The following is a 13341-nucleotide window of genomic DNA, read 5'->3' as shown; positions in this document are numbered from 1 at the left end:
AGGGTTGTTGATCAGGGTTGATTGTCAGGGTGGTTGGTCAGGATGAATGGTCAGGGTGTTTGGTCAGAGTGGTCAGGGTGGATGGTCAGGGTGGGTGCTCAGGGTGGGTGGTCAGGGTGGATGGTCAGGGTGGTCAGGGTGGATGGATAGGGTGGATGGTCAGGGTGGGTATTCAGGGTGGTCAGGGTGGGTGGTCAGGGTGGGTGGTCAGGGTTGTTGATCAGGGTTGATTGTCAGGATGAATGGTCAGGGTCAGGGTGTTTGGTCAGGGTGTTTGGTCAGAGTGGTCAGGGTGGATGGTCAGGTGTTTGGTCAGGGTGGATGGTCAGGGTGGTTGATCAGGGTGGATGGTCAGGGTGGGTGGTCAGGGTGGATGGTCAGAGTGGTCAGGGTGGATGGTCAGGGTGGTCAGGGTGGATGGTCAGGGTGGGTGGTCAGGGTGGATGGTCAGGGTGGGTGGTCAGGGTGGGTGGTCAGGGTGGATGGTCAGGGTGTTTGGTCAGAGTGGTCAGGGTGGATGGTCAGGGTGGTTGGTCAGGGTGGATGGTCAGGGTCAAGGTGGGTGGTCAGGGTGTTTGGTCAGAGTGGTCAGGGTGGATGGTCAGGGTGGTTGGTCAGGGTGGATGGTTAGAGTGGTCAGGGTGGATGTTCACGGTGGTTGGTCAGGGTGGTTGGTCAGGGTGGATGGTCAGGGTGGATGGTCAGGGTGGGTGGTCAGGGTGGGTGGTCAGGGTGGATGGTCAGGGTGTTTGGTCAGGGTGGATGGTCAGGGTCAGGGTGGGTGGTCAGGGTGGATGGTCAGGGTGGAAGGTCAGGGTGGATGGTCAGGGTGGTTGATCAGGGTGGATGGTCAGGGTGGTAGGTCAGGGTGGAGGGTCAGGGTGGTTGATCAGGTTGGATGGTCAGGGTGGTAGATCAGGGTGGATGGTCAGGGTGGTTGATCAGGGTGGACGGTCAGGGTGGTTGATCAGGGTGGACGGTCAGGGTGGATGGTCAGGGTGGTTGGTCAGGGTGGATGGTCAGGGTCAGGATGGAAGGTCAGGGTGGATGGTGAGGGTGGTTGGTCAGGGTGGATGGTCAGGGTCGATGGTCAGGGTGGATGGTCAGGGTGGGTGGTCAGGGTTGATGGTCAGGGTGGATGGTCAGGGTGGTTGGTCAGAGTGGTCAGGGTGGATGGTCAGGGATGTTGGTCAGGGTGGATGGTCAGGGTCAGGGTGGATGGTCAGAGTGGTCAGGGTGGATGGTCAGGGTTGTCAGGGTGGATGGTCAGGGTGGGTGGTCAGGGTTGATGGTCAGGGTGGATGGTCAGGGTGGGTGGTCAGGGTTGATGGTCAGGGTGGATGGTCAGGGTGGTTGGTCAGAGTGGTCAGGGTGGATGGTCAGGGTGGATGGTCAGGGTGGTCAGGGTGGATGGTTAGGGTGGATGGTCAGGGAGGGTGGTCAGGGTGGTCAGGGTGGATGGTCAGGGTGTTTGGTCAGAGTGGTCAGGGTGGATGGTCAGGGTGGTTGATCAGGGTGGATGGTCAGGGTGGATGGTCAGGGTGGGTGGTCAGGGTGCATGGTCAGGGTCAGGGTGGGTGGTCAGGGTGGATGGTCAGAGTGGTCAGGGTGGATGGTCAGGGTGGTCAGGGTGGATGGTCAGGGTGGGTGGTCAGGGTGGATGGTCAGGGTGGGTGGTCAGGGTGGGTGGTCAGGGTGGATGGTCAGGGTGTTTGGTCAGAGTGGTCAGGGTGGATGGTCAGGGTGGTTGGTCAGGGTGGATGGTCAGGGTCAAGGTGGGTGGTCAGGGTGTTTGGTCAGAGTGGTCAGGGTGGATGGTCAGGGTGGTTGGTCAGGGTGGATGGTTAGAGTGGTCAGGGTGGATGTTCACGGTGGTTGGTCAGGGTGGTTGGTCAGGGTGGATGGTCAGGGTGGATGGTCAGGGTGGGTGGTCAGGGTGGGTGGTCAGGGTGGATGGTCAGGGTGTTTGGTCAGGGTCAGGGTGGGTGGTCAGGGTGGATGGTCAGGGTGGAAGGTCAGGGTGGATGGTCAAGGTGGTTGATCAGGGTGGATGGTCAGGGTGGTAGGTCAGGGTGGAGGGTCAGGGTGGTTGATCAGGTTGGATGGTCAGGGTGGTAGATCAGGGTGGATGGTCAGGGTGGTTGATCAGGGTGGACGGTCAGGGTGGTTGATCAGGGTGGACGGTCAGGGTGGATGGTCAGGGTGGTTGGTCAGGGTGGAGGGTCAGGGTGGTTGATCAGGTTGGATGGTCAGGGTGGTAGATCAGGGTGGATGGTCAGGGTGGTTGATCAGGGTGGACGGTCAGGGTGGTTGATCAGGGTGGACGGTCAGGGTGGATGGTCAGGGTGGTTGGTCAGGGTGGATGGTCAGGGTCAGGATGGAAGGTCAGGGTGGATGGTCAGGGTGGTTGGTCAGGGTGGATGGTCAGGGTCGATGGTCAGGGTGGATGGTCAGGGTGGGTGGTCAGGGTTGATGGTCAGGGTGGATGGTCAGGGTGGTTGGTCAGAGTGGTCAGGGTGGATGGTCAGGGATGTTGGTCAGGGTGGATGGTCAGGGTCAGGGTGGATGGTCAGAGTGGTCAGGGTGGATGGTCAGGGTTGTCAGGGTGGATGGTCAGGGTGGGTGGTCAGGGTTGATGGTCAGGGTGGATGGTCAGGGTGGGTGGTCAGGGTTGATGGTCAGGGTGGATGGTCAGGGTGGTTGGTCAGAGTGGTCAGGGTGGATGGTCAGGGTGGATGGTCAAGGATGTTGGTCAGGGTCAGGGTGGGTGGTCAGGGTGGATGGTCAGGGTGGGTGGTCAGGGTGAATGGTCAGGGTGGGTGGTCAGGGTTGGTGGTCAGGGTGGTCAGGGTGGATGGTTAGGGTGGATGGTCAGGGTGGGTGGTCAGGGTGGTCAGGGTGGATGGTCAGGGTGTTTGGTCAGAGTGGTCAGGGTGGATGGTCAGGGTGGTTGATCAGGGTGGATGGTCAGGGTGGATGGTCAGGGTGGGTGGTCAGGGTGGATGGTCAGGGTGGGTGCTCAGGGTGGGTGGTCAGGGTGGATGGTCAGGGTGGTCAGGGTGGATGGTTAGGGTGGATGGTCAGGGTGGTCAGGGTGGGTGGTCAGGGTTGTTGATCAGGGTTGATTGTCAGGGTGGTTGGTCAGGATGAATGGTCAGGGTCAGGGTGTTTGGTCAGGGTGTTTGGTCAGAGTGGTCAGGGTGGATGGTCAGGGTGGTTGATCAGGGTGGATGGTCAGGGTGGATGGTCAGGGTGGGTGGTCAGGGTGGATGGTCAGGGTGGTCAGGGTGGATGGTTAGGGTGGATGGTCAGGGTGGGTATTCAGGGTGGTCAGGGTGGGTGGTCAGGGTGGGTGGTCAGGGTTGTTGATCAGGGTGGTCAGGGTGGATGGTTAGGGTGGATGGTCAGGGTGGTCAGGGTGGGTGGTCAGGGTTGTTGATCAGGGTTGATTGTCAGGGTGGTTGGTCAGGATGAATGGTCAGGGTCAGGGTGTTTGGTCAGGGTGTTTGGTCAGAGTGGTCAGGGTGGATGGTCAGGGTGGTTGATCAGGGTGGATGGTCAGGGTGGATGGTCAGGGTGGGTGGTCAGGGTGGATGGTCAGGGTGGTCAGGGTGGGTGGTCAGGGTTGTTGATCAGGGTTGATTGTCAGGGTGGTTGGTCAGGATGAATGGTCAGGGTCAGGGTGTTTGGTCAGGGTGTTTGGTCAGAGTGGTCAGGGTGGATGGTCAGGGTGGGTGCTCAGGGTGGGTGGTCAGGGTGGATGGTCAGGGTGGTCAGGGTGGATGGTTAGGGTGGATGGTCAGGGTGGGTATTCAGGGTGGTCAGGGTGGGTGGTCAGGGTGGGTGGTCAGGGTTGTTGATCAGGGTTGATTGTCAGGATGAATGGTCAGGGTCAGGGTGTTTGGTCAGGGTGTTTGGTCAGAGTGGTCAGGGTGGATGGTCAGGTGTTTGGTCAGGGTGGATGGTCAGGGTGGTTGATCAGGGTGGATGGTCAGGGTCAGGGTGGGTGGTCAGGGTGGATGGTCAGAGTGGTCAGGGTGGATGGTCAGGGTGGTCAGGGTGGATGGTCAGGGTGGGTGGTCAGGGTGGATGGTCAGGGTGGGTGGTCAGGGTGGGTGGTCAGGGTGGATGGTCAGGGTGTTTGGTCAGAGTGGTCAGGGTGGATGGTCAGGGTGGTTGGTCAGGGTGGATGGTCAGGGTCAAGGTGGGTGGTCAGGGTGTTTGGTCAGAGTGGTCAGGGTGGATGGTCAGGGTGGTTGGTCAGGGTGGATGGTCAGAGTGGTCAGGGTGGATGGTCAGGGTGGGTGCTCAGGGTGGGTGGTCAGGGTGGATGGTCAGGGTGGTCAGGGTGGATGGTTAGGGTGGATGGTCAGGGTGGGTATTCAGGGTGGTCAGGGTGGGTGGTCAGGGTGGGTGGTCAGGGTTGTTGATCAGGGTTGATTGTCAGGATGAATGGTCAGGGTCAGGGTGTTTGGTCAGGGTGTTTGGTCAGAGTGGTCAGGGTGGATGGTCAGGTGTTTGGTCAGGGTGGATGGTCAGGGTGGTTGATCAGGGTGGATGGTCAGGGTCAGGGTGGGTGGTCAGGGTGGATGGTCAGAGTGGTCAGGGTGGATGGTCAGGGTGGTCAGGGTGGATGGTCAGGGTGGGTGGTCAGGGTGGATGGTCAGGGTGGGTGGTCAGGGTGGGTGGTCAGGGTGGATGGTCAGGGTGTTTGGTCAGAGTGGTCAGGGTGGATGGTCAGGGTGGTTGGTCAGGGTGGATGGTCAGGGTCAAGGTGGGTGGTCAGGGTGTTTGGTCAGAGTGGTCAGGGTGGATGGTCAGGGTGGTTGGTCAGGGTGGATGGTTAGAGTGGTCAGGGTGGATGTTCACGGTGGTTGGTCAGGGTGGTTGGTCAGGGTGGATGGTCAGGGTGGATGGTCAGGGTGGGTGGTCAGGGTGGGTGGTCAGGGTGGATGGTCAGGGTGTTTGGTCAGGGTGGATGGTCAGGGTCAGGGTGGGTGGTCAGGGTGGATGGTCAGGGTGGAAGGTCAGGGTGGATGGTCAGGGTGGTTGATCAGGGTGGATGGTCAGGGTGGTAGGTCAGGGTGGAGGGTCAGGGTGGTTGATCAGGTTGGATGGTCAGGGTGGTAGATCAGGGTGGATGGTCAGGGTGGTTGATCAGGGTGGACGGTCAGGGTGGTTGATCAGGGTGGACGGTCAGGGTGGATGGTCAGGGTGGTTGGTCAGGGTGGATGGTCAGGGTCAGGATGGAAGGTCAGGGTGGATGGTCAGGGTGGTTGGTCAGGGTGGATGGTCAGGGTCGATGGTCAGGGTGGATGGTCAGGGTGGGTGGTCAGGGTTGATGGTCAGGGTGGATGGTCAGGGTGGTTGGTCAGAGTGGTCAGGGTGGATGGTCAGGGATGTTGGTCAGGGTGGATGGTCAGGGTCAGGGTGGATGGTCAGAGTGGTCAGGGTGGATGGTCAGGGTTGTCAGGGTGGATGGTCAGGGTGGGTGGTCAGGGTTGATGGTCAGGGTGGATGGTCAGGGTGGGTGGTCAGGGTTGATGGTCAGGGTGGATGGTCAGGGTGGTCGGTCAGAGTGGTCAGGGTGGATGGTCAGGGTGGATGGTCAGGGTGGTCAGGGTGGATGGTTAGGGTGGATGGTCAGGGAGGGTGGTCAGGGTGGTCAGGGTGGATGGTCAGGGTGTTTGGTCAGAGTGGTCAGGGTGGATGGTCAGGGTGGTTGATCAGGGTGGATGGTCAGGGTGGATGGTCAGGGTGGGTGGTCAGGGTGCATGGTCAGGGTCAGGGTGGGTGGTCAGGGTGGATGGTCAGGGTGGGTGGTCAGGGTGGATGGTCAGGGTGGGTGCTCAGGGTGGGTGGTCAGGGTGGATGGTCAGGGTGGTCAGGGTGGATGGTTAGGGTGGATGGTCAGGGTGGTCAGGGTGGGTGGTCAGGGTTGTTGATCAGGGTTGATTGTCAGGGTGGTTGGTCAGGATTAATGGTCAGGGTCAGGGTGTTTGGTCAGGGTGTTTGGTCAGAGTGGTCAGGGTGGATGGTCAGGTGTTTGGTCAGGGTGGATGGTCAGGGTGGTTGATCAGGGTGGATGGTCAGGGTCAGGGTGGGTGGTCAGGGTGGATGGTCAGAGTCGTCAGGGTGGATGGTCAGGGTGGTCAGGGTGGATGGTCAGGGTGGGTGGTCAGGGTGGATGGTCAGGGTGGGTGGTCAGGGTGGGTGGTCAGGGTGGATGGTCAGGGTGTTTGGTCAGAGTGGTCAGGGTGGATGGTCAGGGTGGTTGGTCAGGGTGGATGGTCAGGGTCAGGGTGGGTGGTCAGGGTGTTTGGTCAGAGTGGTCAGGGTGGATGGTCAGGGTGGTTGGTCAGGGTGGATGGTCAGGGTGGATGGTCAGGGTGGAGGGTCAGGGTGGGTGGTCAGGGTGGATGGTCAGGGTGTTTGGTCAGAGTGGTCAGGGTGGATGGTCAGGGTTGTTGGTCAGGGTGGATGGTCAGGGTCAGGGTGGGTGGTCAGGGTGGATGGTCAGGGTGGAAGGTCAGGGTGGATGGTCAGGGTGGTTGATCAGGGTGGATGGTCAGGGTGGTAGGTCAGGGTGGAGGGTCAGGGTGGTTGATCAGGGTGGATGGTCAGGGTGGTTGATCAGGGTGGATGGTCAGGGTGGATGGTCAGGGTGGTTGGTCAGGGTGGATGGTCAGGGTCAGGATGGAAGGTCAGGGTGGATGGTCAGGGTGGTTGGTCAGGGTGAATGGTCAGGGTCGATGGTCAGGGTGGATGGTCAGGGTGGTTGGTCAGAGTGGTCAGGGTGGATGGTCAGGGATGTTGGTCAGGGTGGTTGGTCAGGGTCAGGTTGGATGGTCAGGGTGGATGGTCAGGGTGTTTGGTCAGAGTGGTCAGGGTGGATGGTCAGGGTGGATGGTCAGGGTGGTTGGTCAGGGTGGTTGGTCAGGGTGGATGGTCAGGGTCTATGGTCAGGGTGGATGGTCAGGGTGGTTGGTCAGGGTGGATGGTCAGGGTCAGGATGGAAGGTCAGGGTGGATGGTCATGGTGGGTGGTCAGGGTGGATGGTCAGGGTCGATGGTCAGGGTGGATGGTCAGGGTGGATGGTCAGGGTGGGTGGTCAGGGTCGATGGTCAGGGTGGATGGTCAGGGTGGATGGTCAGGGTGGATGGTCAGGGTGTTTGGTCAGAGTGGTCAGGGTGGATGGTCAGGGTGGTTGGTCAGGGTGGATGGTCAGGGTCAGGGTGGGTGGTCAGGGTGTTTGGTCAGAGTGGTCAGGGTGGATGGTCAGGGTGGTTGGTCAGGGTGGATGGTCAGGGTGGATGGTCAGGGTGGAGGGTCAGGGTGGGTGGTCAGGGTGGATGGTCAGGGTGTTTGGTCAGAGTGGTCAGGGTGGATGGTCAGGGTTGTTGGTCAGGGTGGATGGTCAGGGTCAGGGTGGGTGGTCAGGGTGGATGGTCAGGGTGGAAGGTCAGGGTGGATGGTCAGGGTGGTTGATCAGGGTGGATGGTCAGGGTGGTAGGTCAGGGTGGAGGGTCAGGGTGGTTGATCAGGGTGGATGGTCAGGGTGGTTGATCAGGGTGGATGGTCAGGGTGGATGGTCAGGGTGGTTGGTCAGGGTGGATGGTCAGGGTCAGGATGGAAGGTCAGGGTGGATGGTCAGGGTGGTTGGTCAGGGTGAATGGTCAGGGTCGATGGTCAGGGTGGATGGTCAGGGTGGTTGGTCAGAGTGGTCAGGGTGGATGGTCAGGGATGTTGGTCAGGGTGGTTGGTCAGGGTCAGGTTGGATGGTCAGGGTGGATGGTCAGGGTGTTTGGTCAGAGTGGTCAGGGTGGATGGTCAGGGTGGATGGTCAGGGTGGTTGGTCAGGGAGGTTGGTCAGGGTGGATGGTCAGGGTCTATGGTCAGGGTGGATGGTCAGGGTGGTTGGTCAGGGTGGATGGTCAGGGTCAGGATGGAAGGTCAGGGTGGATGGTCATGGTGGGTGGTCAGGGTGGATGGTCAGGGTCGATGGTCAGGGTGGATGGTCAGGGTGGATGGTCAGGGTGGGTGGTCAGGGTCGATGGTCAGGGTGGATGGTCAGGGTGGATGGTCAGGGTGGTTGGTCAGGGTGGATGGTCAGGGTCGATGGTCAGGGTGGATGGTCAGGGTGGATGGTCAGGGTGGGTGGTCAGGGTGGGTGGTCAGGGTGGGTGGTCAGGGTTGATGGTCAGGGATGTTGGTCAGGGTGGTTGGTCAGGGTCAGGTTGGATGGTCAGGGTGGATGGTCAGGGTGTTTGGTCAGAGTGGTCAGGGTGGATGGTCAGGGTGGTTGATCAGGGTGGATGGTCAGGGTGGATGGTCAGGGTGGTTGGTCAGGCTGGATGGTCAGGGTCAGGATGGAAGGTCAGGGTGGATGGTCAGGGTGGTTGGTCAGGTTGGATGGTCAGGGTCGATGGTCAGGGTGGATGGTCAGGGTGGATGGTCAGGGTGGGTGGTCAGGGTTGATGGTCAGGGTGGATGGTCAGGGTGGTTGGTCAGATTGGTCAGGGTGGATGGTCAGGGTGGATGGTCAGGGATGTTGGTCAGGGTGGTTGGTCAGGGTCAGGTTGGATGGTCAGGGTGGATGGTCAGGGTGTTTGGTCAGAGTGGTCAGGGTGGATGGTCAGGGTGGTTGGTCAGGATGGCTGGTCAGGGTGGGTTGTCAGGGTGGATGGTCAGGGTGCGTGGTCAGGGTTGATGGTCAGGGTGGATGGTCAGGGTGGTTGGTCAGAGTGGTCAGGGTGGATGGTCAGGGTCAGGGTGGGTGGTCAGGGTGGATGGTCAGGGTGGGTGGTCAGGGTGGATGGTCAGGGTGGATGGTCAGGGTGTTTGGTCAGAGTGGTCAGGGTGGGTAGGCATGTAACGTGAACGTCTAGCAACCCAAAGGTTACGTGTTTGAATCTCATCATGGGGTCCCTAAGAGGAAACGAGGAACTGGAGAGGAACGACTTAGTTCGTTTCCAGATGTGAATTTACAGTGGGTGGAGAAGAAATCATGTTACAGGAGAACGTTTGTGTAAAAGCAACACAAGACCGTACAATCTATTTTCTTCGGAGGAAACCACTCTTTATGACCTCACCTCTCTAGAACCTCTTTATGACCTCACCGCTCTAGAACCTCTTTATGACCACATCTCTCTAGATACTCTTTATGACCTCACGTCTCTAGAACTTATTTTGACCTCACCTCTCTAGAACCTCTCTTGAACCTCTTTATGACCTCACCTCTCTAGAACCTCTTCATGACCTCACCTCTCTAGAACCTCTTTATGACCTCACCTCTCTAGAACCTCTCTTGAACCTCTTTATGACCTCACCTCTCTAGAACCTCTTTATGACCTCACCTCTCTAGAACCTCTCTTGCGCTACATCATTCTTTATCAGAAATATTTTTTCATTTGACCAAAAAAACATTTTTCTCCTTCATTAATAAATGGATAGCAGCACCTTACTGCTGGGTCTGAATAGTGTGTCTGTGAGGCTGGTAGACTGCAGGAAAACACTGAGGCTGAGTGGAACTATAAGAAGAGGAGGGAGATTTGACACAAAAGTAAGTTCTGTAGTTTAGTTTGAACAAAATAAAATAGTTCTTCCCCCTGGTGTCTGTTCCCCAGGACAACCTGCTGAGTCCTGTTACGTTGACAATTAAGACACCGTTGCCCCTAGAGCACACAAATAACTATACCTACCTTGGCCTAAACATCAACACCACAGATAACTTATAAGGGCAAGTAGAGATACTGGGGTGCAGTAACAGTATGGGGATGAGGTAGTTGGATGGGCTATTTACAGATGGGCTATGTACAGGTGCAGTGACCTGTGAGCTGTTCTGACAGCTGGTGCTTAAAGATATAATCTACAGTGGGGCAAAAAAGTATTTAGTCAGCCACCAATTGTGCCAGTTCTCAAACTTAAAAAGATGAGAGAGGCCTGTAATTTTCATCATAAATGCACTTCCACTATGACAGACAAAATTAATTTTAATTTTTAATGAATTTATTTGCAAATTATGGTGTTAAATAGATATTTGGTCACCTACAAACAAGCAAGACTTCTGGCTCTCACAGACATGTAACTTCTTCTTTAAGAGGCTCCACTGTCCTCCACTCGTTACATGTCTTAATGGCACCTGTTTGAACTTGTTATCAGTATAAAAGACACCTGTCCACAACCTCAAACAGTCACACTCCAAACTCCACTATGGCCAAGACCAAAGAGCTTTCAAAGGACACCAGAAACAAAATGGTAGACCTGCACCAGGCTGGGAAGACTGAATCTGCAATAGGTAAGCAGCTTGGTTTGAAGAAATCAACTGTGGGAGCAATTATTAGGAAATGGAAGACATATAAGACCACTGATAATCTCCCTCGATCTGGGGCTCCACGCAAGATCTCACCCCTCAAAATGATCACAAGAACGGTGAGCAAAAATCCCAGAACCACACGGGGGGGACCTAGTGAATGACCTGCAGATGGCTGGGACCAAAGTAACAAAGCCTAGCATCAGTAACACACTACGCCGCCAGGGACTCAAGTCCTGCAGTGCCAGACGTGTCCCCCTGCTTAAGCCAGTACATGCCCGTCTGAAGTTTGCTAGAGAGCATTCGGATGATCCAGAAGAAGATTGGGAGAATGTCATATGGTCATATGAAACCAAAATATAACTTTTTGGTAAAAACTCAACTCGTCTTGTTTGGAGGACAAAGAATGCTGAGTTGCATCCAAAGAACACCATACCTACTGTGAAGCATGGGGGTGGAAACATCATGCTTTGGGGCTGTTTTTCTGCAAAGGGACCAAGACGACTGATCCGTGTAAAGGAAAGAATGAATGGGGCCATGTATCGTGAGATTTTGAGCGAAAACCTCCTTCCATCAGCAAGGGCATTGAAGATGAAACGTGGCTGGGTCTTTCAGCATGACAATGATCCCAAACACACCGCCCGAGTGGCTAGTATTGAGTATTGAGATAAACTTTTGTTATTGACCAAATACTTATTTTCCACCATAATTTGCAAATAAATTCATTAAAAATCCTACAATGTGATTTTCTGGATTTTTCTTTCTCATTTTGTCTGTCATAGTTGAAGTGTACCTATGATGAAAATTACAGGCCTCTCTCATCTTTTTAAGTGGGAGAACTTGCACAATTGGTGGCTGACTAAATACTTTTTTGCCCCACTGTATATATATATAAAGACTTCTATAAGGGCAAGACCCAGATGCAGATGGTTCGAGTCTGATATTTATTATAATCCAAGAGATCATAACCAGGTCACAGTCCAGGAGGTACAGAGTGGCAGGCAGGCTCGAGGTCAGGACAGAGTCCAGGAGGTACAGAGTGGCAGGCAGGCTCGAGGTCAGGACAGGCAAGAGATCATAACCAGGTCAGAGTCCAGGAGGTACAGAGTGGCAGGCAGGCTCAAGGTCAGGCAGACAGGTTCAGTGTCAAGGCAGGCAAGGGTCAAAAGTAGGAGAACTAGAAAAACAGCAATAAGGAAAAACAGGCACACGGAAAACCACGCTGGTTGACAAGACAAGACGAACAGTCAAACAGGGAACACAGGAATAAGTCCTCAGGGACTAATGTGAAAAACAGGTGATACCTGTGACATCACAGAGCCTTCACCTACAGAGAGAGGTGACATCACAGAGCCTTCACCTACAGAGAGAGGTGACATCACAGAGCCTTCACCTACAGAGAGATTAACCTGGAGAAGAGTCCCCCCAGCCAGCTGGTTCTAGTGCTCTGTTCACAAACACAAACAGACTCCACAGAGCCCTCACCTAAAGAGAGATGAACCTGGAGAAGAGTCCCCTCAGCCAGCTGGTTCTAGTGCTCTGTTCACAAACAGACTCCATAGAGCCCTCACCTACAGAGAGATAAACCTGGAGAAGAGTCCTCTACAGAGAGAGGTGACATCACAGAGCCCTCACCTACAGAGAGATGAACCTGGAGAAGAGTCCTCTACAGAGAGAGGTGACATCACAGAGTCCTCTACTTAGAGAGGTGACATCACAGAGCCCTCTACAGAGAGAGGTGACATCACAGAGCCCCAGGATAGCAGCACATTTAGACCCAACCAAATTATGAGAAAGCGACAAAGATAACTATTTGACACATTGGAAAGAATTAACCAAAAAAGGAAATGTGGTTATTATTTGTCCCTAAACAGAGAGCACACAATTAAGAAAATGTAAAGAAATGAAGGAAATTCTTGACTATGTGCCCACTGCCCACAAACTGAGGTGGAAACCGAGCTGCACTTCCTAAACCACATTAGAGATACATATTTCCCACAAATCACAGTCCCACAAAGATTTTTTTATTAATTTTATTAATCAAACATTGATGAACTCCCATATCTATTAGGTGAAATACCACAGTGTGAAATCACAGCAGCAAGATGTATGGCCAGTTGCCATGAGAACAGGGCAACCAGTGGAGAACAAACAACATTGTAAATACCACCTATATGTATATGTGTATTTATCTACCTACTATTCGTACTACAACTATCGGCACATTGCTAAAACACTGGTAATATAACACTTGACATGTCTTTTGTATTTTTTAAACCTTTTTGAGTATAATAATATTTTTGATGTTGATGTTTTTGTGTCTTCTCTATTTTGTTTATTGGAGAGGAGAGGATGAGACAGCAATAGACAGAGAGAGAGAGAGAAAGTGGTATAGATACAGAGAGGCTGAGAGTGAGTCAGACGGGAAATATATATATATATAAATAGAGAGAGAGAGAAAGAAAGAGAGAGAGGGAGAGAGAGAGGGTGAGAGAGAGAGAGAGAGAGAGAGAGAGAGAGAGAGAGAGAAATTGACGATGACATTAAGCAGATTCTGATTAACTCATATATATATATAGAGAGAGAGACATTAGGCAGATTCTGATTGACTCATATATATGTATATATATAGAGAGAGAGACATTAGGCAGATTCTGATTGACTCATATATATATATAGAGAGAGACATTAGGCAGATTCTGATTGACTCATATATATATAGAGAGAGAGACATTAGGTAGATTCTGATTGACTCATATATATATAGAGAGAGAGACATTAGGTAGATTCTGATTGACTCATATATATATAGAGAGAGAGACATTAGGTAGATTCTGATTGACTCATATATATATAGAGAGAGAGACATTAAGCAGATTCTGATTGACTCATATATATATAGAGAGAGAGAGACATTAGGCAGATTCTGATTGACTCATATATATATATAGAGAGAGAGACATTAGGCAGATTCTGATTGACTCATATATATATATATATATAGAGCAGATTCTCAGCCTAAATGTTTC

Source organism: Oncorhynchus clarkii, unplaced genomic scaffold, assembly GCF_045791955.1.
Source record: "Oncorhynchus clarkii lewisi isolate Uvic-CL-2024 unplaced genomic scaffold, UVic_Ocla_1.0 unplaced_contig_359_pilon_pilon, whole genome shotgun sequence".
In the NCBI taxonomy this organism is placed as follows: Eukaryota; Metazoa; Chordata; class Actinopteri; order Salmoniformes; family Salmonidae; genus Oncorhynchus; species Oncorhynchus clarkii.
Note: the sequence above shows the minus strand (reverse complement) of the source record.